The following is a 21734-nucleotide window of genomic DNA, read 5'->3' on the forward strand; positions in this document are numbered from 1 at the left end:
GTTTGGCCAAGAAGTAAAAGTATTTAAGTTTCAGTGACAAAGTTTGCTTTTATTAATTTCCCTCTTTGTGTGATAGGATCTGTATTTGTGAGTAGAGAGTAATGGATAACACAAAAAGAAAGCAAAGAGAAAGTAAATCATTTCGTAAGAAAACACAAGACAAAGTCTGTAAAATAAAGTAAAAGTGAGGTGAAGTGAGTTGTACTTTACATATTTTATTCAGGTCAAGTCAAGTCCATTTTGATCATATTGCCCAATATCGCAAATCTAAAATAGACCCTTGATCTGGACAAGGAAACTGATCCGTCTAAAACCCACAGTACTGAATGTGAGGAACACTGAATAAATGTTTAATATCAAAACAGATGTTTGCAGTGAATTTTATATAGAAAATTCAACATAACACAAATAAAGACATGTAAAGATATTTAGAACCACAAAATATCTTTGTGGTTCTTAAGGAGCAGACATTTTGTGTAAATACTACTAACTCCAATATCTTAGATAATAATAATAATGATAATAATAATAATAATAATAATAATAATAATAATAATAATAATAATAATATTAATAATGAAAAGTCTCCTGTTTTAATGTCCTCTTCTGTATCTTCCAGTAGCCATACATTCACTACTATAATATAATTTATTTAGAGACACTGGACGAGAGCATATCAGTTGCTTCGTGACTGAAGCATTGATGTGAAGTTTCCTCACAGGAGCAGATTTTGGTCCAAACCAGGGGACACTGACTGCATTGATCCTGTGGCTCCAGTTGGGACATTGATGGAGTTTACAGGTGAAGCGTAACCGTTGGCAGTGGTGGGTGAAGCAGGTGTACTGCCTCCCCACATGACCCCTGGCTGAGAGGTCAGCATGCCATGAGGGCTGCCTGCAGGGGGCGCTGTGATGGCTGCTGGCGGCCATGCAGCCATGTTGCCAGGCGTGGTTGGCCAGGGCGCCATAGCTGGTCCTGCCCACTGGTTTCCTTGGAAAACGTTCTGGCCCCAGGGCACGGCAGTGGGAGAGTATGGTGGAGAGGAGTATGGAGAGCCCCCTGGTGGCTGAGTGGGGAACATGGAGAGGATCTGACAGGTGGAGAGTGTTGGCTGAGGAGAATCTATGGAGACAGAGAAGTCTTTAAATCTGAGTTCTGCTCTGGTTTAATGTTAGCTCTCTCTGTTTCCAATTTGTATGCCAAGCTCTTAGTTTGGTTCCTGCTTTATTTCACTGTCAATCAAATAGCTTTGGTTTTCGTCTGTAAATCGGTAAAAAAGAAGAACAAAAAAAAGCTATTTGAAGTTTATTCTATTTAATGACATTTTAATGACTTACATCTGATAAATTAAAGTTGAACAGAATAATCAATAAATTAACTTTTCCAACTAAATTCATGCAATTTATTTATTAAGTAAATTCCAAAATAAAGTTTAGAAACAAATTACATTTTAATTGAAAGATGCTCAGCTGTGATTCCACATGGTGGATGTAATTGAAACCGAGCAGTAACATTTTTTGAGACTATTTATTCCATCACTGATTAACAAAACACACTCCACATTCCTCTGTCTTTCTCTACAGGGTTTTAAATATATGTGTCTAACTCCGCTCAATATCAGGAGAACCATGGGAAACACAGTATCATGACCTGGTCCATATATCAAAAATTAAATGACTTGTACAGAGTGACCATGGGAAAAAATACATTTATGGAAAACTCTCTTTTATCTTGGATCTGCAGGTCAAAGGTCAGAGGTCAGTTGAGGAGCTGTAGCTCGACAGCTGTTGGGAATAACTATCACTTGTATGTTAATCAAATGATCCAACGCAATGTGGAATTCTTTACCTTATTGAATATCCAGCAGAACGTACTTTGACCTAATGATTATGTATAACTTTAATGAAACTTGAGGATAAAATGTTTTATTTTAAATAGGATGTAAGTTGTTAGTTTATATATTTTTTAAAGTAAAGATAAATAAATGAGGTTTCTATGTGCAGACTCATCCATTCAGTCATGTTATTTATGTAGCCACAGTTTTAACACCGTACGGTTGTATAAACATGAGTGAAGCGATGATGTTTTCAGTCATAATATTTACAAAAGCTAATGTTTTTATCTTGTGTGTGGTGAACTTTGTCGGCCGTTAATAAATATCTTTGATATGACGATGTAAAGAAACAAATAAACAACAAATATGCTTTGAATTTGAAATATTGGGCAAAATATAGAGGAAAAGTCAAATACTAAGCCAGATAATTCTGCCCTGAGTTGGCCTCAGAGGTCGCCCTTCTACCCAGGCTGAGAACTGCCTTCAGATAGCTCTACAATTTAAATGCAGCCTGGCACAGCCTGAGGAAACTCTCTCTGAGAGGACAACAGTTTAAAAGAGCTTCTTTCCACTAACCAGGCTGACTGGTACAGCTGCTGTCGGTGGGTGACATCGGCTCCTCCATCTGGATGGAGAAAACTTCCATCAGCTCATTTCTGGGAGAGACCTGCTGACACAAAAACAGAAAACACGTTCGTTTGTAGCTTTCATTGACCAGCAGCGGGGAACAGTGTTTTCCGACTGCTTTACCGTTTATATATTACGTTGAAAATCTGCGTAAACTCCTCAAATTTTCTCATTGATTTGCTTTGTTCATTATCTTCAGAGGGTGTCAAGCTAATACGCCTATTTTTAATGATACTAATGATAATCCTCCTGTGTCTGATTGGCCTTAAAAATCATAGCCTTAGAAAATAATCAATCATGTATTTTTGCACTTAGTTTCTTCTCTCTGGGACAAATGTATCCATCATTATTTGAAATTAAAACATCAGATTTGTATGTTTAGGTTCCAGTTGTTGTGTGTACAGCAGGGAACTGAACGCTAAACGTTGAGTCGTGGTTTACCTGCTGGGATTGTCCCGGTGAAGACTCCGGTCGTGGACTGAACACACCCTCAAAAGCTGGTGCCTGAAAATAACTGGCTATATTTAAACACTGCATAGTTTTCTTCTGCAAATTACTCTTATTTTTTCCAAATTTGAATCTGAACTTTCTTTGTAGTTGGATGTACCTCAGCTGGAGAGGATGAACTGTCATTTAGAACCAGTAAGGAGATCGTCTGGAAATCAAAAAGGAACAAAATTCAAAAATGCAGTGTAGAGACACACACACACACACACACACACATACACACACACAGAAAAGACAAATTAAACCCGGACTTGTGTCGGTGTCTCTGCGGGTTCCTGTGGCGTCTCTTGGTCCTCACACTGACAAACCTCTTTGATGTCGGCCAGGACGGGCTCTGCCTGATGAACCAGATGAAACACAACACTGTGTCACAAACACATTCATGCAGGGCGGTAAAATTGCGTCAGAAAAGAGATGCCGGGTCAACAATTAAAAAAACTTTCACTGTGACGATAAAGAGCAAATTAACAGCAGCTGAAAATTCAAATGAGTGCATCTTATTTTCAGAAATGTTTTGCATGTACTAGTCCTCCAAACACTGATATCACAGTGTGTTGTTACCAGGTTAGCCATCTTGATGTAGAAGAGGCTGTAGGTGTCTTGGTGTTGGAAGACGTAGGCCAGAGCTCTGGGGTCTGACTTGTCTTTTGTCAAAGAGCTGATCCGGCTCCTCTCGTGGTCATGAAGTACAGCCTGAAACAAGCAGATGAAGAGAATCAGAGCTTTTAGTCCTGTCACAACATATTTAACCACAAAACCACCATGCAGCACTAATGGCAGCCTCAAATTTCTCCAAAGTGGTCGAGTATATTGAAAATGTATAGTTGTTAACCCAGTGGACCAGAGATGTAGAGCAGGAGATCATCAGCATGTTTGTCTTTAATTACAAAGACATTGTGGCTTCGTTTAGAGTAGGAGGCAAATCAGTGGATATGAAGGTTTCATTGTAGATGTCTCTTAAAATGGAAACAAGAGTTTTCTTTACGTTTCTATAAAATTCAACCAGGATTAAGATTAAAATCTGTGTGTAAACATGGTGTCTGTTCATATTAATCTGGAGAAAGAGAAGTTGCTGGACGTTGCTGATCCAAGTTGAAAACGATTTCAGTGAAGTGCAGGGTTCTGGGTCAGAGCGAGGAATGAGTTGATGTGACGCACCCCGCTCCTCTCATCCAGGATTTTCAGGCCGCTAGAGAAGACTTTCAGCCAAACTCTCTGCTTGTGTTTCCCCTGTTTCCTTGCAGCTGCATCGAAGCCCTGAAACACGCACACATACACAAACACGCACACACACACAAACGCACTTTTCACTTTAATATAATAATATAATATAACAATCATTAACTTGTGTCAATGAAATGTACCCTGGGAATTGAAGAGAAATTTTCATTAAAGGTTTTGATTTAAAAGTTTTAGTTTAACGGTTTGATTGAACCTGAATCCAAATGGTAGAAACGCATCAACTGTGAGTCATCTACATTGTCTATGAGAAATATTGATGGGACTTTTACCCCCAGAATCAGCCAAAAATGACTCCAGAGCTGTTGAGACATTCACCATAAATGTCAGGCGACATAATTTCACAGAAATCCCTCCTGCAGCTGTTGACATATTTCAGTTTGGAGCAGTGTTGGCAGGGTGGTAAGAGTCAGTTCTGAGAAAACTGTCCTGTCAGTCACTCCTTGTTATAACAACGACTGATGACAGATTTTAATCTCATTCGTCAAATCGATAAAATAAGTCTGGTGTTTATTCCAAATTTTCTCTCGGAGAGAATAACTTTATTAAATAGATGACGAAAAGATCGTCTTACAGATAATTAACCATCGTTAGTCACGATGACACAGAGGTGAGTTTATTTTGGCCGAGGAGGACAGGCTACCTTGAGTTTCATCATGGAGTCCCAGCACATCTTCTCCCCCTGGGAGTCGGGTACCGGGTCCACGCCGATGACCTTTGCTTTGTAGCGAACCCCGTCTCCATGGAAACGGGAGGCGGAGTCACCAGATGACCTGGCGGCTGCTGGGAAACATGAGGTGAAATATGAGGATAAATCTGTGTTAGAGCAAAGGAATGTGTGTCCGTGTATATTTGTGATTATAGTGTTTGTGGTTCATAATTTAATTAAAGTTAATGTGTATTTGTGAATTTAGTGTGTTTGCAGTTGTGTATTACTGCAGTGCCTCAGTGTTTGTGTCTCTGCATGTCTGTGTTTGTGTGAATTAGTGTTTGTAAATGGAGAAAGAGGACAAGTATGTGCGTCTTTATGTGTTTTCTGTGTGTGTGTGTCTGTGTGTGTGTGTGTCAGTGTGAGTTCAAATTGCTGAGTGAGCATTTGTCTGCTCCTTAGTCAATGTTTCATTTCAATTCCTGTGAAAACAGGTAATTTAGTGGTTATGATAAATGTTGGTAAGTGTTTCTGTGACAAAGGTCGGCTCTTTAGTAGTTTCACATGTGTTGTGTAACAGTTTAATGACTCGTTTTTTAATGTTAAGCCAAAATAAGCAGCACGATAATGCTGTGTCAGGGACAATAAGGTAATGATCGTAACAGTATAATTCTACTGGGGGAAAGTGTTATATTTTCACTTGGGCGTAAACAAATCCTTTATTGTCCTCCTCCGTTACTGCTCTGTTAGGTGTGCAGATTCTATGGGTTATAAATATTTTGCTGACGATGTTCGACTTCAGCCACCTCATGTGACAGATAACTGACGACAAATCTCCTTCCTGTAGGGAGAAGCTGCGGAGAAGTCTGAGCTGGCAAAATAAACTGTAATAAAAGCCCAAAGGACACATGATACAAGTCAAACTGTGGCCTTAGGAAAGCATATCATGTCTCACAAGCTTAAAAAAAACTCCCACAGTGCATAGTTTTGTCAGTTTTCCACTCTTCATTATGTCTGCTGCATTTTCTCTAAAGCATTGTGTGATGTCAGGTCTATTGAGGTGTTCGCTATATATAAACACAGCAACTCTAAACTGAAAAAGCAGCTGAAGTGAGATTCTCGGACGCTTTATTACCTTCTGCAATCATTGCTCCGGTAAATATGACGACTGCAGGAGTTCTGTTGTTTTTATAGACACTGAATTGGAAAATAGCTTCACCCAAAGAGGTCACATTTTCATAAAACCATAATTTCCTATGATGGTTAACGGTTAACACATCTGGGAAGTGCGTAAGGAGCATTACGAAAGTCAGAGATTCACATGTTTCGAGCTCAGAGTTGAGGATCCATCTTCAACAGCTGTTATTGTAACTGTAAATACCAGAGGAGAAGGTGTTTTAAAGAAACATGAGCTGTAATTCGCATCACATAAACTGACATTTATCCACCACACATCAAAGCTTCTCAAGGTTGGGAACGTGTTCAAGGATTTCCAGTAAAAAACTACTGAATACTTCAACAAGTGGCGTTGACAACCTCCGGTGAAGCAAGTTAGAGGAACAAGGAAGAACAAAACAAACAGTCTACACCTGAGAATGCTGCCATTTCCCATCAGATACTAACAAACTGGCTGTTCCAGAACTGACCAGGGGACAAAGTGCATTTTACCGGCAGTGTTTATAGAAACGCTCAAAGTTATACACCCTACAGGCTGCTTGATCACAGAGGGAATCCACTGAGTGATGGAAGGTCACCATATATTCATCTATTAGATATAAAGAGATGCCTCCGATTTGGTACTGACCTACCATAAAGGAGGGTCAAAATTAAAAAACAATAGGTTCACGAAAGATGTGATGATTGGAAGAAAAGACGCTGCACATGCTGAAAGTGTTTCAACTCGATCAAAGTATTTGTACATGGTATGAGAAGAGAGAGAGAAGAGAGCCACAGTTCAGTCAGACGTACAAAATGTATGACGGGCAACACTGAAGAAGAAAAATTCTAAAGTTCCATAATAAAGCTGTAATGTTACGAGAATGATAAAATCATTAAATTACGACTTTATTCTCGAAATCTCAGATTTGTTCCCCCTTTACGTGGCCCTTATACATTATTTTGTACAAATTAATTAAGTTCATAAATAGCTGTTCTGGGTGGATTTAAAATCCCAGATAGAGAAGATGTGCATTTGTCAGTTTTAACAATATGAAAGCAGCACTTATACAGAATAAAAGTGATTTCGATGAGGTAAAATTATCACAATTATGTTGTAACAAATATAATTGAAGGGAGTGAAGGATTTGAAGCAGCCTGCCCATCCATGTCCAAAGAAAATGGAAGAAACTGCACATTCAGCAGGTTTTGAAAATGTTTCACTCAGGTCACTGATCAAAGCCTCGATCGGTCACAGAGGACACATCTCTGTGTTCTTTTCTTTCTTCCTGAGAAGAAACCCTGACAGTCAACAGCAGCTAACGTCGTGTACCTCTTGTGCTGGAGGAGAGCCAGGTTCTGACAGCAGTCTGGCCCGGAGCAGGAGAACTTCCAGCCGTTTGCTCCGTCTCCATCATGACGAGGTCTGTTTGGAAATTAAAGGCTGGAGGGGGACTCAGGAGCCCTGTGAAAACGTGGTTGCCACAGTTGTCTGCTGCAAAAGAGGATGCTTAGTCAGTTCAGCATCTTGACGTAAAGTTAGCAGAGCTGATTTAGAGAAAATCACAGAATATCACATAATGAAAAACAACTGCAAGAACATCAAGTTCTGAGATGAAGGTACAGAAGAGAAGATGTTTGATCCAGCTCACCTGCTGGGAGAGTGTCTCTGCTCTGACCTGGCCGCTTGGCTCGACTCACAGCCGAAACTTCTCAGAGTCAAAGGTCAGGCCTCAGACTCACTGGTGATATATTAACATCTGCTGGGAGGCTCAAGTACATGGGAACTCATGTAGAGGTCTGGAGAGGCTCTAATTGGAGGGGGAGTCAGTGCGTGGTGCTTTTCCCTCTTGGGGGGATGAGAATGAGGTCATGCGTTTCTCCGAGGGACTTTGGGTGGTATTTTCTTAAAATAACAGCAAAACTAAATGCGTGTCTCTTCAGAAATAAAATCAAGTTTGCTGAAAATCTCAGCAGAAAGGATTGAGGTTGCGAGAAGCCATAAAAGTGTAAAGGCAAAAATAATTATTGTTTAAAGATCCTCTCCTGGCACCGATTGAACCCTGAAAAACGGATGGTTGAAGATGAAGTTGAAGATGGTTTCTGTCATTTTAGGTTGATCTTATCACACTGATGTTTGTTCAAGTGTTCGTGTTTTCATTAAGTTTGGTTTTAATTAGTTATTTGACGCTATAAACATTGAAATGTCTTGATTGACAGCTGAGACTGACTCAAATGCACAAGATGGCGGGATTATTATCCGAGATATTTTAGATTCATCACTGGACAGTGGGAGGAATTGAATGCTCATCAAACACGAAACCTCTGCAAGTTTTCTGTTGATCGAGCTAGAATTCGACTCTGAAGACGAACAAGGTCGATGGCTACAGGTCGAAGTGCCAGAATTCTTTACGTATTTTATGTATCGCTCTCTCAAACGTCAGAAAAGTAACAGTAATAGGTAACAAAAGTGTCGCTAATGTTAGATAAATCTCTGTCCTAATCAATATGACTCAGCTAGCTTAGCTAACTTAGCTACTGTAGCTAATTTAGCTTGAAAGATACCAACAATTAGCAAAACACTAACTAACCCTAAACCTCCAAAAACACTGGATCCTATATCACCACAAAGGCTATTTAAATACATCACCGTCTGTCCTCTGCTGTCCTACGTCATACTTCCACCTTGTGATGCAGATGAAGACTCTAAGTGTAATATACAGTAAGTACTTACTCAACAGCAGTACATTGACATTGTGGACATGTGGACACTCAAATAAAAGTATGAACTGTAAATGTATAAGTCATAGCAAAGCAGGCTGTGATTTTGGACAGGGTCCACGTCTGGAGCCGAGCGAGATAACCCTGGACATCACTGTGACATCATCAGGGTTATTTTCTCAGAGTCACAGACGACATTACACAGCTCACACGCCAAGGAGCGTCTCCCAGTAAAGACTAAACTGAACGTCATGTGCAAGATTTGGGGATGTTCACAACTGACGGCACATAAGTCAAGTTAATGAGTCACTTTAATGAGCCAGTGAGAAAAAAAAGGAATTCTGCTCACACTGCAGGGCAATAAAGTTTGTGTTAACTTTGTTTGGTGTTTATGTGACCGGGCAAAGTGATTAGATGTGTCCTTACAAAATATTTAACAGTTCATGTCCTTAATTTCTGGCATTTATAACCTCTGTTGTTTCGGCCTTTGAGTCCACAGAGTTCAGTTTGGTGAACGTAATACCATCATTTTTTAAATTTATGAGATAAACGATAGTGTTTCCTTTAGTTCCTGTTAATATTGTTCTGCTCTGTGGGCGGAGGTGCTGTTTTTATTGGTACCTCCGCTAAGAATGTCTTCGTCTGTGTTTGTTTCGTTGTCAGGATTATGTAAAAACAACTCAACCGATGAAATTCTGTGAAGCGGTTATCTGGATCAGGCGGCAGACCCAGGAATGCTTTTTTAGTTAGTTTTCCAAAATATTCATTGACTTCTCAGAGAAAGGTTCATGGATTCAAGTTTAATGTTTAGTGGATTTAATATTTAGTGAATACAAATCTGGATCGAGTGAATTTAAATGTGGTTTAATAAGGAGAATGTTGGACTGTGGCAGAGATATGAACTCTATCTATTTAGTAACATTCTAGTTGCTTATATTCAGTATTGAAGTTTTTGTATAAAAATGCCTTATAAACGAAGTCTGATTGATTGATTGATTTAAAGTACGTGTAAGATAGATCTTAGATAGATAGATAGATAGATGGTAGATAGATAGATAGATAGATAGATAGATAGATAGATAGATAGATAGATAGATAGATAGATAGATAGATAGAGATCTTTATCTCTGGTCTCTTACTTTAAGGGGCTTCCCTGAGAATAAAATATCTATAAAACACATTCCAATGGATAAAAATATTCATAATTTTCAACCTCCTCCTTCATCACTTCCCTGTTGTACATGACAATGATCAATGAAGATCTGAATGTTGAATGTTTAATAGAAAAGCCGCCTCACGAAAGTACTGTTGTGAGATATCAGTAAAGTGTTTATTCGGTTAAACTTCATCCTTTAACATCTTTGCATTAAGAATTTGAACACTTGTACTTTAAATCTGAGAGCTATAATTACATGTTTCCGTTTACATAAGATCAGGAGCAGATCAAGCCTTTGGCAGGAACTGGGCTGAAATTGAGCTGTGGGCTGCCACCCCCCCCCCACCCCCCCTGTCTCTGTGCATTGAGTTTGTTTGTCTTCACCAGCTGCAGAACAAACTACTTACAGCAGCGTTATTATATTTTCCTTACAAACCAACCACAACCAGTAATAACTTCCTGGAATAATACCCTGACCCAGTATGTTTGCTGTGTTTCAGTAACGAGGTATATGCACCATGTATCTACAGCAATAAGACACAGGTCAGCTCTACATAACAGAGCCATACAATAAAATAAAAACATGTACACTGGACCTTTGTTCAAAATCTTATAATTTCAGTTTATTTAGTTGTTTGGTGATGCATATTTCAACATTTTTAATAAAATCACCACAAAGTTTGGTTTGTCCAGTTTGTAATCCAGCTCTGGATAATGCACATTGTTGCTGTCAGATATAAATCAAATAAATATATATATATATTGAAATTAAATGTATATGTAGTTTTACTTGAATAATTTTCCAACACTTTTCTTTTCATACATCCTCAGAAATACAGAAAGTTGATAGCAGTTTGTGAAGTTACAGAGAGACATGATGCTTTCCCTTTCTAACTGGCTGACCCCCCCACCCTCCACTGCCCCTCTGCTCCCCCCCGGTATAAGGGTCTAGAATGCAGGCGACGCACTTTCTCAAATAAATATTTTGAACCCGACCACTTGTGACACAATATTTACGTTAGCAAAGAGGCTTTCTGCATGCAGAAACATTTTCTCAGGAAGCAAAGCTAATTTGTTGAAAACCCTCAGAAGCAGGAAGGGTTTTATGTCAGATTAAGCACGGCTTTCCCAAAATCTCCCCTAAATGAGAGGGATTCTTCTCAAGTCAAAATAATATGCAAACCCTCAATATGTAGGCCAGAACAGCAGATTTGGCAGAATGGAAGAGACACAAGTAACCTGAGGACATGAAATACCAGATTTAATCCACTTCACCAGGGAATCTGCAGAAAACACCAAGGGCAGGAAAAGGTCACGTATGTTACAGTCATCACAACACAGAGGGGGGTTCAAGTTTCCTTTTTAATAAGAACAACAACTGTGGGATCACAAGATAAAGTATCATTTCCCAACAGTGACAGTGAAGGAGATATGCTCTATATCCCTCCACACACACACACACACACACACACACACACACACACACACACACACACACACACACACGAACACACCCGTTCACAAACCCGTTCCAAATGGAAGTCGTCTGACAACCTGAACGGTTTATTTGTTATAAAACATAGTGAAAGAAAGTGAAAAATAAAGTTAGAGGATCTGCCCCCAAATCTGCATTTGCACCAAAATGCAATTGGTTGTTCCCAATTTACAAAACCAACAAATCAACCAATCAACCAACCAACAATCAAACCAACCAATTAACCAACCAACCAACCATCAAACCAACCAACAAATAATTTAAAAAAAACAACAACCAACTAATTGAAAAACCAACCAACCAACCATCCAACCAACCATCCAACCAACCGATCAATGGTATAAAACTAGTAAGATCAAAAAAGTTCAAGTGCCGTCTCAGCTTATAAAATATCTGCTAGTTTTTATCGAATGATGCTACATCTAATGTTAAATTGGTTGAATTCACACCAGGTCTGTGATGAATCATCAGTATAATCACTGACACTGGTCCAACCTTAACCTGAGTGCTACTGACTGGAGCCCATTCTCAGCCTAAACTGGCCCATGCACCAAAGTCCACAATCACAAAACCAGACCTGTCTCCAGAGAGAATATATGAGCCGAAACCATCTTTCATTTCATTCTCCTGCCTTGAAACACAGCTGAGTCCTTTGAGAAGCTTTTACCTGGGACCTCATTTGTTTTATAAACCTGTGAGTACAATGCAGTTTTATTCCACATGTTAGTTTTGTTCACATTTCTTGACTTTTAGACGATTCCTTTCTCATGTTGCGTTGAATTATCTCACTAAGGTTAACTGTCATGTGATGTGACGGTGATCAGCTACAGTTCATGTACAAACATTAGTTTCCAACCAAACGAGTTTAGACTTCATCACATACTGAGTGAGTCTCATTCAGATGACTCTAACTAATGTGGCTCAGTGTTTCCCACATTCCACATAATGTGGGACAGCAGATCTGCTGTCGTTGCGTGTTTCACATTTAAACTTAAACTGAAGGATTACATGTTCTGCTGTGCACCGTGGAAACTGAGTGACCTCTGGAGCAGATGAAACAGATTCAGAACCTCATTGGATAAACTAAAAAATATTCTGTAATCAAGCTAAACACCGGACTGGTCCTGTTAGTTTCTGCAAAGTCAAAGTTTGGATGATAAGTTTGTTGGAGTTTAAATGTTAGTTGTTAGCGAAGACTGTGCTGATACTGTTCTCTTTACCTGTGTGTGCTGTCTGTGAATTTGCTCACATTAATTACACTTTGTCCTAGAGCTAATTCCATTTAGACACCTGTGTGCACTTATTGTTATAAGTGACACTGCATATAATTTAAAAGGAAAATGTTTATATTACTGGCTGCGCTGGCCTTCTGATGACATGTACAAACACCTACATGGCTTTTACTCATGTTAAGAACACCTAAGCAGAGCAAGGTAGCTGTTAAGAACGTGGCTGAACGCCAAACTCCTGGGTTTTTTCAACCATACACAAAGCCTTATATAGGGAGTGTACCGGTTCAGGAAACCATCATAACAATGTACGTTTTAATTGGAAACGCCATAGTGTAAAAGGTGATACCTCTGCGAACATTAGATCAGTGTGTCAATGTCACTTGCCTTTTTGTCAAGTTGGAATAACTTGACAAAATCTAGTACATAGTAAGTAAATATAAAGTAAACATAACATTAAGACTAACAATTACATTTACTGAACTTTAGTTTCCTAGATTTTGTTTTCATGTAAGATCAGCTTGTCAGATGTTACAGTGTAAAACCAGGTAGGACCTCTCTTTGCTCTCAAAACTGCTCAAATTCTTTGAGGCATTGAATCCACAAGATGTTGGAAAACTTCCTGTGAGTTTCTGTTTCAGGTTGAAATGACTGCATCACATAATTTCTGCCAATTTGTCAACTGCACATTTATGCTGTCAAGCTCCTGTTCCACCACATCCCAAAGGTGTTCCACTGGATTCAGCTCTGGTGACAGAGGAGGCCTCTGAAGGTCACTGAACACTGAACTTGAACTGGTGGATTCTTTGCTTTTCGTCACGGTACATTATCTTGTCGTCGGGATTCATTGGAAGATCATAGAAATGGTGATTTATTGGTATAAAGTGTGCCAAGCAAACGTTGCCTCACAACATTACACCACTAGGCTGGACTGTTGACACAAGGCAGGTTGGGTCCAGGGATTCATGTTGTTGACACTGAATTATTACCTTAACATCTGCATGACTCATGCAGGAAAAAGTTGCTCATCTGTCCAGGTTCAGTATTTCCAGTTTTCAACTGTCCAGTGTTGCTGAGTCTGTGTCCATTGCAGCCTCGGGTTTCTGTTCCTGGCTGATGGAAGTGGAACCTGATGTGGTCTTCTGCTGCTGCACCCCAAGGCTCAGATGGTTGCGGATCCTGAGACGAGGTTTCTGGTCACCGCAGTAGTAAACAGTGGTTATCTGAGTCACCGCAGCATTTCTGTCAGTCCCAATCAGTCTGGCCTCCCTCATCAATGTGTTTCTGTCCACAGAGCTTCTGTCCCTGGATGTTTTTGGTATCATTCTGTGAGAACTGTACAGACTGGTGTACATTAGCCTGTATGGTACCAACAATCATACCAAATCATGTCAAACCATTGACTGTATATAAACATGGACAACGCAACTCCACTTCCTCCCACTGTCCAGATATAAAGACAGAATATCCCAGATATGAACGCTGCCATCTCACGCATTTTATAACCCTAACCCTCACCAGTAAAATAAACACTTGAACAAACACGTGATTAAAAAAATTACCTAAAATGACAGAAACCAACTTTGAAAATGTATAAAATATGTACTTAGATTTTTAATTTGGTCTCTGTCCCATCCACTGACATGGCAGAGGGGGGATTTAGGACAAATACTGCAGCCCGACACCAGGTGGCAATGAAGATGCTTGGGCTTCACTTTTGGGAGCTGTCATATCATCCATCTTTATATAAAGTCTCTGCATCAAACTAAGAACATAGAATTTTCTTTTCTACTGATGTTGGTAACCTTAACGTTTCCCTTCAAAATAAGAGCTCATCTGTGGCGTTTTTTACAGAAGCTCTGATTTCTAAGTGAATTAATTAATTCCAAGCCTAAAACAAATATATAGTAAATATACAAATATTTGTGTGTAAACAATTATGGAGAAACTGTAATTCATAATCAATCAACTTGTTTTTGTTTGTGCTGGATTAAATTATCACCAACCATGCCGCAGTGTATATACAGACCACAGGTGAAAGTGCCAGAATGAGTCACATATCCCTGAACTTGCCTCTGAACTCTGAACAAAAGTATCGCTATAAATCCCTGAAACATAAATCATACATCAGATGTAAAGTTTAAATTATCTTCAAGAACAGTTTACAATCTCACTGCAGTAGCAAACATGTTATGTTATCATGTGTAACACTCTGCCTCCTCTGATATATTAGGAAATTAAGTATTGGCTGGTGAACTTCCAGATATAGTAAATTGTTCCATTGTCAGCGTGGATTAATTTCTGTGGATGAAAACACAGAAAAACATCAACAGTACCAGCATCTGTTCCCCAGATGGATTTGGGGTATATGTGTACTCCTCAGAAGGAGTAACTAGTGCTCGGAGTGTTAAGATACTGAAGGTTTACATCAAATAAAACCACGTGACCGAGATTTACCAGATCAACACACGTTTCGGGTCATTTTAGTCACACTAAGGTTGTGTCTCTACGAGTGTTGATCTCTTGGTCCAGACTGAAATATCTGAGCACATCGGTGTCACAACAGTTTGTACAAATGATCCACAGGCAGCAGCGTTCATTTGTGCACCAAACAGGCACTTGCCCGCGGCTCTGAGCTGAGAGGGGGCGACTGATTATGTTAGTCCACTGCAATGATCATTTTTTGAGAGGCTCCTCAAATGCTATGGGCGATGTGCATGAGACTGCAACAACATCACTGTCAGAAAACCCCAAACGAGGCCCCATGACACTAGTTTTCTGGAAAAAGACTCATCACTTTAGAGGTTTGGTTGAAGACTGGAACGTCTAAATGTGTGTGTATGATGCGCCTGTCTGACCTCTGCTTATAATTTTTGATAAAATACGAATTGTTTGAAGATTGGAATGATGTGATTTGCTATCATGTGTTTCTTTTTAGGGAGGGTTGGTTTGGCCCCTCAGGCCATTTTTGGCTTTTTTTGGCCTTGCTTCATTTCACATCTCCCAGAGGAAAAATTCAAGTGATTCTGGTGAATTTACCCCTAAAACCAATATGAGATTCCCATTTATAGTTTTGATCGTCATCATCATCTTCCTGGTTTCTCTGCTGTTCATCTCCTTCTCAGATGTGTGAGGGGTTAGTGAGTTTTTGTGCCCTTAACTAAGCTCTTTTACAAGGCCATACCATAATAATATTCCATTCTGTTTTTATTCTATCATTCTACACAGTTCTATCTATTTTATTTGTATCATTGTCCTTTTCCACTTGGAAATTTAACACAGAATTATCCATTTAATTTCTTTTACCTCTTTTCTACTGTTTAATCTTTTATTTTGCTTGAAAATTGTTGTAAATCAACTTTCAGATTTTAAATCCTTTTCTTTTCATTTTGTCTCTGTGTTGTTTTTTAATGTTCCTGTAAAACTCCTTGAATCTACCTCTGAAAGGGGCTTTATAAATAAAATTGACTTGCCTTCTATTTCACACTTTGTGTTTTATGGTATCGTCGTCTCAATTCATATGCGTGATTAGATCTATAGTTTTGCTCCACAACAAACTGTAGCTGTAAAGTGACAATAAAGATCACATGAATCTTCAATCTCTTGATTCTGGTCCTGTCCTGTTCAGAGGTCATGTGACTCACGTCCTGTGTCGGCACCCGGAAGTCGCTCGTTAACAACATCTACATGATTTTCCTCATTATTGTTTACGAGCAATAATTTTTTCATCCGAATTGTCTGAACTTTTAATTTTAAAAGTTCAGACAATTCACACACACACACACACACACACACACACACACACACACACACACACACACACACACACACACACACACACACACACACACACACACACACACTCTATTGCATGGAGGAAGTGTCTTCTATATTTTCCTGGATTTAGTTTCTTGTGTTATTCGAGGGTCTAAGGAAAGAGGATCCATGTGCTGCACAGATTTGTAAGCCACTTGAGGCGGAAATGTAAATAAAATTTGACTTGTTTAATACACTAATTTAAGACGTAAACATGGAACTCATTATACCTACCAGCATTGTGATGTAATTTCCAGTATATACTCTGATTCAAATGTGACAATATGTGAAATAAAGCAAATCAAGACTCTGTAATAGTCTCCTTGTGCCGGGCTTGCACTTATAAGTTTTATTGAAATATCTTTGCTATTTTTTACTGTGACTCTCAAAGGAGGGATGGCGGGTGGGTGAGGTAAGGCCATGTGGAAACATCTCAGATCAGATTCAAACCAGGAGTCAGCAGTCACATAATGTGAGCCTCGGCCAATGAAGACTCCTGTTTCCACTCAGGAGAAGTGGCTTTCATTTCAGCCACAGTTGGTCCAGTGTGTAGGATTCTATCAGCACAAATGGAAAATGATATTCATCAATATTTTTCCGTCACGTGAAACTAAGAATTGCTGCTTTCATTTGTTTAGAATGAGCCCTTTATATTCACATCAGGGACAGGTCCTCTCTCATGAAATCCTTCTTTTGTGTTTTTACATTTAAGTGGATACATTTGAATGCAAATATGCAAATCGTACCTGTAATCTGACTGGTTTAAAGCCATACACTGTTTATAAAGATGGACAACATGACTGCTCCCCTAAAGTGAAGCCAAAACGTCTCAATCGCCCCCTGGTGGATTTCTCCAGTACATGTCTCCACCATGTTAGTGGATGGCACATGAACCAAACCAAAAAGTCATAAATACATTTAAATACAGATGGTTTCTGTCATTATAGGTAGCTCTTGTCACATTGATAGACGTGCAAGAGTTTATTTTGCTGATAAGTTTGGATTTAATTAGATATTAGATGCCATAAAAACATTGTGAAACGTCATGATTTACAGCTGAGTGTATCGGTGGGATGTCGATAATGCAGCTCCACCCCCCCATCTAACAATGGATAATCAATGAAAGTTTGTACAGATATTGAAAGTCTCTAGAAGATTAATCCTACTGGTCACAGTGATGTTTTTCCTCTGGTACCAGCAGGTTAATATTTAGTGAAATATCTTGACAACTGTTGATTATCTGTCAATATCGATTCCATGAAATAGAACAGACGTTCATGTCGCCCTCAGGGTGAGTTGTAATAACTTTGGTGATCCACTGACTTCTAATTTCTGCTTTAACTCATCGCTCCTTCTGCTGTCACCGTGTGTGTGTGCGTGTGTGCGTGTGTGCGTGTGTGTGTGTGTGTGTGTGTGTGTGTGTGTGTGTGAGTGCTCTTAATAAATAAAAGGTTATTGGGAGGTGCAGACACACCATCCCATGACAACTATGACAACAAACGATTAAACAAAAACAGAAACATGACTCTCACGGGTCACCACCTTCCTGTTCTTCAAACATCCGACCAGCTGAATATTTTTAAAGTAAGGTGCTTGTCCCTGGAGGTGGATGGATTCATTCAAAAATATTTCTTTACTCATAATCTGCTAAACAAGAGTCATAGGTGTCACTTTACAGATCTTGATTTTAATCTGTTATATTCTCCAAACAGAAGATGAAAGACATACTGCAAACACAGCCAAGCATGCCATAACAACACAGCCTGGAGAACACGATCACATCACTATTGCAAAAACAACATTTTCAGGTCAGGTTAAAGGGGAATTCTACGATAAGGGTTCTTTTTCCTCAAATAAAAGGCTGAAATTGGTATTCTGGGTCTGAGTCTGATAACATTACATGTGTCTCACTCTCAACCCTGCAGTAGCTTGATGTCCCTCATTTGCTTGTTACCTCTCTCTCTCTCTCTCTCTCTCTCTCTCTCTCTCTCTCTCTCTCTCTCTCTCTCTCTCTCTCTCTGTCTCTGTCTCTTTCTCTCTCTCTCACTTTTCCACCTCCGTCTTCTTACAACAACCTGTAGCTGCTTTCAGACGAGCCCTGAACTCTTCTTCTTCTCTGTAGGAGGTGCATGTGTGAACGTATAAAGTCTTACGGTCCGTCTGACTTTTTTTCAATTCCTTTTGATGTTTCATTTCTCTTATTGACTTTCATTCTATTGTACAATATCTGCTCTTCATCTGCTGTTAATTTTGACCAACTTCTTCTTATGTAACTGCCAACCCACTTCACTTTTGATTTCTTCTTGTTTTTGAAGACCCGGGAGATCCCTGCAGGAAAGGAGAGATGTTTTGTTCCTCCCCCTACCTCGAGACTCCTTTTACACCAAAACGTCTTTACATCTGTTTGTGACAGAGCGAAAAATATCATATGGAACTTATTTGTTTGTCTTTTTTTTAGCTCGCTGTCACGGCGTCTCTAAACAATCAAAGACTCGACTGGAGGCCGGAAAAACAATTTAAAATAGGACGCCAAGACTTTGGAGTTTCCAAGAAAACAACCTGCTTTATTTCAAACAAAATAATAAACCAAACTCAAAATGTAAATAATAAGAGTGGGTTGACCAACAAAGGATTGAGAAGCTGCGGAGACAGACACGCAATGGGCCAAACTACAATGAAACCTTTAACGCAAACTAAAATAACAAAACCCCAACACTCTAAAACATGCTGGGAAAAATGATGAAATTTGAAAGGAGGAAAGAATTCCCCACAAACAAGTTGTCGGGCCGATCCTCACTTGATCCCAAATCTCCTCCAGAATCATTCCCAGTGTTTTTGAGCAACACACTGGACCCTCAAACTTTGAATGTGAGCAATGCCAGAATCCTAAAGGAATCCTGCTCCTTGTACAGTGCAGGAGCAGCACAGTGGTGCAGAATTTGTCGCCTCACAACAAAAGTTTCTGGGTTCAAACCTTGCGGCCGACCAGGGTCTTTCTGTGAGGAGTTTGTTTGTTCTCCCCGTGTCTGTGATAGTTTTTCCTCAAGCTGCCTCCCACTGTCCAAACACATGCAGGGTAATTGGAGACTTTACATTACCTGTAGTGTCAATGGCTGTTTGTTTCTATATGCATCTTCTCCACTTATGGTTCATAGAGGTAGCCAGGGGTCAGCGACTCAGGTTGACTTTCCCTTTTCCAATTTCTCCAACCAGGGCAGGGTGGGTACACAAGGCCTCTCGCCCAATGTCAGATGGGATTGGCTTCTCCCATGACCCTCAAAGGATAAGCGATATTGGATGGAAGGATGGATGATGGATGGATATACACACAATGTTGGACACACTTACAGAACTGATATTGATTTCAATGTGTTTAAGAGCCAAGACGAGGACAAGAGCCTCGTTTTCAACGGTGGAATCTAGACCTTGATGGTCGTAACATTTTTTTTGGAAAAAGTAAACTGGCCCCAAAGCTTCATCTCCTTCATGGAGGCAGCACCTGCTCCTGCATCACCAGCATCGGCGGAAAGTCTGAACGAGTGCAGGGAGTACTGATGCATTGGTCATCATTTATATTGGATCACATGCCTCTGTGCATGTTTGATTGCATCAACACCTGTATTTACAACTGCACTGATGTCATCCAACTGGGAACAGGGCTGAGGTAGAGATACAGTTTACAGGAAGTAAATGTTTTGGGATCGTCAAATAAAATCTGATAAAATAGAGATGTTGTAAATATGTTAAGGTTAATTGAGAGCAGGGGATGAAACGGGCTCTTTAAACTGGTGTAGTTTCTGATTCATAAGCTTCGAGATTTACAGACAGAAAAGAACGCTCTTATTTTGCAGCTTAGTCATATTGGAAAAATCTACACACACTTTTTATAGAGACCACAGACAGAGAGAATAGATTTTAAGTGCATTTGAAATAAATGAATTACCTTTACGACATTCAAGAAACTATAAACCACTGCAGAGACAACTTGTACGTGATTCACCTTGAGGACACGCTGGAGTTTCCGAGCCCTGGCATCACTTAAGTGGTTTGTGGTGTTTGGACTGTGCCAGCTCTCCTTTGTGAGCAGCAGAGGTGAGAGGTGTTGTGTTTTGTCTTTTAAGGTTGGCCTGCAGACAGAGACGCCTCGCGGCTGCTGCTCTCTGTAAACATCAGTCACACTGTAATGAATGTGTGATGGCTGCAGAGTCGGAGCAGAGTAAGTGCGCTGACGTCCCCCCCATGTGTTCTCGCTGTCCGTCAGCCCTCTACTGTTCCTCACAACCATTTACAGTCATCTCTGTTTGGGACAAAGCTGTGGGGAAAATACCAGCGACAGCAACACACTCGAACACACCACGGACCCTTGTTGCGTACGACCAAGCATTCCTGCGTTTCGTTGAATATTTTGCAGCTTTTCCCACCGATGCCACATCTTTAGTCAGTTTAAAAATCTTTTACACTTGTTGTAAACATCTTTGTCTGATAGTTTCCACCGCTGCCCGAGGGAAGAATCAGAGAGCAACGTACAGAAACGAAAATGTCAACATTGATATTGAAGGCTCAGAACTAGAAGCAGACTGAAAATGATGAAGATCGATGTGGATCCGCAGCTTTGTTTTCCATATGTGTTCTGATGTTGTTTATTAGTTGCAGTCATCGCTGGTTTTATTATAGTATTTGGGGACGTGTGCCAACATTCTCGGCACAAATCCGACGGTGCACCCGCACACAGACGCTGGAGCGAATTAAACCACACATGAAATGCAGTATGAGCTCCACCAATCTGGTGCTGGAGATCCCTCTGCTTCAGATGCACTGGGGTCAAGAGAAGAAATTTGCAAAAGAGAAAAAGACAACCCTGAAAAAGGAAAGACATAAAAGTTTGATCAAAACTTTATATTCAAATGCAAATGTGGTGCTTAACAGTCAGCTGATCTCAAAGTTAGTACACAGGTTCAATAATGGCCATGTTTTAAAAGTTTTAAAACTAACATAATAATGAAAATGCTGAAAATATCACATGGTCAATACAAAGTCCCTCAACATGATAAACACAACTAAACAAATCACCTAGTTTGCTTGTTGGCCACGTGTAGTATTGTCACTTTAGAGCTGCACATCCACACCGACGCTTACCCACAAAGCCACAGTCCATTATTCTTGTTCCAAATCTGGGCATGTGACCAAGGTACATTTGTGTCAGTAAAATCCCATAGAAACTTTACAGGAAGTTAAAAAGTTTATGACCATAGATTTTACATTATTTATATCCAATTCACATTTTATTAATCCCATTTAAAGTGCTT

The sequence above is a fragment of the Hippoglossus stenolepis genome, chromosome 14 (genome assembly GCF_022539355.2).
Source record: "Hippoglossus stenolepis isolate QCI-W04-F060 chromosome 14, HSTE1.2, whole genome shotgun sequence".
NCBI lineage: Eukaryota > Metazoa > Chordata > Actinopteri > Pleuronectiformes > Pleuronectidae > Hippoglossus > Hippoglossus stenolepis.